The sequence below is a fragment of the Dermacentor silvarum genome, chromosome 8 (genome assembly GCF_013339745.2).
Source record: "Dermacentor silvarum isolate Dsil-2018 chromosome 8, BIME_Dsil_1.4, whole genome shotgun sequence".
Taxonomy (NCBI): domain Eukaryota; kingdom Metazoa; phylum Arthropoda; class Arachnida; order Ixodida; family Ixodidae; genus Dermacentor; species Dermacentor silvarum.
This window is the reverse complement of record NC_051161.1, coordinates 151,798,492-151,801,948: the sequence shown is the minus strand read 5'-3', so window position 1 is coordinate 151,801,948 and position 3,457 is coordinate 151,798,492. Positions and strand designations below refer to the sequence as shown.

General features: G+C 49.4%; 1 pseudogene; it reads left to right on the top strand.

The window, feature by feature from the left end:
- The first annotated feature begins 1,888 nt into the window (after positions 1-1,888).
- Positions 1,889-2,410, top strand: LOC119462503 (60S ribosomal protein L18a-like; annotated as a pseudogene).
- The last annotated feature ends 1,047 nt before the right edge of the window (positions 2,411-3,457 follow it).

The following is a 3,457-nucleotide window of genomic DNA, read 5'->3' as shown; positions in this document are numbered from 1 at the left end:
AAAACATAAATGTAACGACAAGCAGTGAGTGAGAAGTAAGAAAAAAATATGATTTATTGAATATCACGGCACACGTAGTGATGGATCTAAGTCCCGCGTAGGGGCTGTCATGGACACAGCAGAAAACGTGGATGCCGAATGCTGCGGCCTAAAAGAAAATGCACGGTCAAGAGTCAGCTGAATTATAACCACGTTAGAGAGAGAGAGAAATACGTTTATTCAATCATAAAAGATAGAAAATTGTACTTGTATGGACAGGCAACCCCAGTTGCTTTTCCAAGTTAATGGTTTCGCTTCTTATAAGGTAGGTGAGCAAGCTGTCATATATAGATTTGCGGTGTTGAGGGGTCCCTCCAGGAAGGATCCAGTCATTGAGAGTGGCGACTGAGCTCTGCAGCCCAGCAAGGCAGAGTCTTCGCAGTGATGACAGGCCAGGACATGTCCATAGCAAGTGGTGTGCTGTGGCTGGCGCACCCGTCGTGCAAGTTCCGCAGGTGGGGTCAAGCGACTTGTCAATGTATTGGGCTTTGAACGCAGGCGTGACTGCCGTGCCGGTGCGTAGACGGCGGAGTGCCACGCGTTCCTGGCGTGGAAGCCCAGGAGGGAGGGGGTCATGGCCTTCGGGCAGAAGCGCTTGTAGAGCAAGCTTTCTATGCTGTCGGAGCTGCAGGTGAGCATCGACAGCGTCGACATCTTCTGCCGATCGAGCTGTGACGGAAACGGGGCAAGGAGAATGGGGGGTGGGTAAATTAGTGTCTGGTTATTTTCCTCTCATCTACTTTGGAACGGTCACATACGCTTGCCCTGATTGATTACCCATTTGTGCAATGATTAAAAAAAGACGTTCCGTATGGTTTCAAACTCTCGCGCACCGCCATGGTTGACATGAGCCATCCTCTTCAAAGTATTATTTTGCACTAAAGCAGTTCACGCCACGTGAAGCGCTCCTGGGTGGTGCTGTTGCGTTGATGGGACCGACAACCGCCTAGAACGTGTCGAATTAGAAGCTAGTGAAAAAGAAAAGACCATAATTTATAGGGATAGAATCGTGCATGCTGTTCGCGATTCAAATATGAATTCTATGTTTAAATTGGCCCTGACGTCGATAAAAACGGTACTTGGCGTGAACTGGTGGTGAACAACAGATGTAGTGAATGAGGTTAGTGGACGTCAGTCCGCTGTTATTGCACTACAATTATTGCGTGCAATACTAGTCCGTAAATTAAACACACGTGTGCCCCTCATTGCATGGCGGCGCACAAGAGCGCTTTTGTACGCGCCCGAGTATGCTGGTGACTAACCCTGGTTCTGTAGTCTCCCTTTTCAAAATTTCATCGACTTATTGTGCCGTAAATGAGTGTCAGCACTACATTATTAGCAGTGCTGGCATGTCCTACCGCTTCCCTGCAATGCCGGCGTGTAGTCGCTATCGCACTCACCTATCCCGACTTGCAGGAATGTTTCCAGCGTGCGACTTTATCCTCACTGAATATCCAAAAATTCTGATAAAACAATTTCTATGGCGCTTTCGGCGTTAACGATGTATGAATGAACAATCTGACAGATAAGCTTCCCGTTGCACTAAGAAAACGGGTACCATAAAATTTGGCTGTCAATCCCTTTATTGAATTCTGGGGTTTTACGTGCCAAAAGCACGATTTTATTATGAGGCACGCCCTATTGTGGGACCCCGGAGTAATTTTGACCACCACGTCATTTTTACGTGCTCTGGTGACGAGCACGTTAACGGGGCTTAACGGGGCACGAGCGTTTTTGCATTTCGCCGCCATCAAAATGCGGCGGATTTGATCCCGCGACCTCGTGCTTAGCAGCGCAACACCAGAGCCGCTACGCCACCGTGGCGGTATCAGTTCACACCGCCAGCAAAATGAAGGCCAGTGGTTCGCTTACGCAGCATGAAATCATTGGGCGGCACTTGCCGAATGCCAAGAACAAGGTCCCGTCCTGTACAAGATGATGATCTTCGCTCCCGAAAAGGTGGTTGCCAAGTCCCGATACTGGTATTTATCCGCAAGCAAAAGGGGATGAAGAACACGAACTCTGCGATAGTTTTCTGTCGTGGGCTCTATGACAAGACTCCAATGAAGGTCGAGAATTGCGGCATGAGGCTACGGTACAACTCCCGCAGTGGCATGCAGAACATGTACTGAGAGTACCGGGACATGAACGTAGCGGCTGCTGTCACCCAATGCTATCACGACATGGGTGCATGACACGGCGTACGGGAGTCCTCTATACAGATCATTCGCGTAGAAAAGATCCCTGCCAACGAGTGTCGCCGACCCCACGTCAAGCAGTTCCACGACCACAAATTAAGTTTCCCTCTGCCTCAAGAATCAACAGGAACTTCCATGTCCCCAGGTTCACAGCTGTGCAACCTCTAACGTAAAACCTTTACGGGCCATCACGAAGTCATATGGGGATGTCAAAATGAGTCGGCAAGTCGTCGCGACGTGAATATTTTGGCTTTCGGTTACAGCGGCTGTCTATTTCCTAGCCCAATCCCAGCTAAACGTCCGATGTTTTCCGCTTTTCGCACAACTGCAGTCGGTAAGGCTACGTTCACACTTGGGAAGCGGCAAGCGGGTGGAAAGGCCAAAGCGGGCTGAAAATCTTTTCCGCGGATCCCCAAGATGTTCAGATTTGTTTCGCTACCGCCGTGGCAACCACTTCCGCTGGCGCCGACATCCATCGCTGCCATGGACGAGGAAGAGGAAATAACTCTCATACTTTTAGGCACTTGCTTTCTGGCAATGGACATTGAACAACGGCAGGAGCGGCCCCCTCGGATGCGGCGATGGTGGGTTCACCCGGCTTCACAAAAGGGCGAGAAGTTGGGTCAGGCCAACGCTTCGTTGCCGCACCTCAGGTCGCGCGACGTTGAAAACTACCGCGAGTAAGTATTCTTGACGGTTTTTGCGTCTTCCTAAGTGATCACGCTATGCTTTATTCTTTGCTACCTATTTAAGGATGCCGCCGCGAAGTTTCGACCCACTCTTGGAACTCGTGGGGCCTAGAATAACAAAGGCGAATACGAGGTGCCGCAAGACCATTCCGCCAGACCAGCGCCTAGCTTTGGCTGTGAACTAAAGCACACTGTCATGTCCATATTTTGATTGCATGATGGTTTCGGATTGAAGCCAACTTGTTCTGTATTTCCATGCATACGAAGGAAGAGCTAAAGGCTATTTCACTATAAGGTTGGCGTGTTTTGTTTTTCTTCCGTTAGACTTTTGGCTACTGGCGAGACACTTAGGTCGTCGTCATTTAATTTCCTGGCTGGACGTTCGACTGCTCGAATGATCACTGCTGAGGTCTGCCATGCAATATGAGAAATCCTTAGTACTCTTTATGTAAAATGTCCCTCATCCGCAGTTCAGTTGCTCGAGGCAAGTAGCATCTCGAAACAGTTGGAATGGGCGAATATTCGAATATT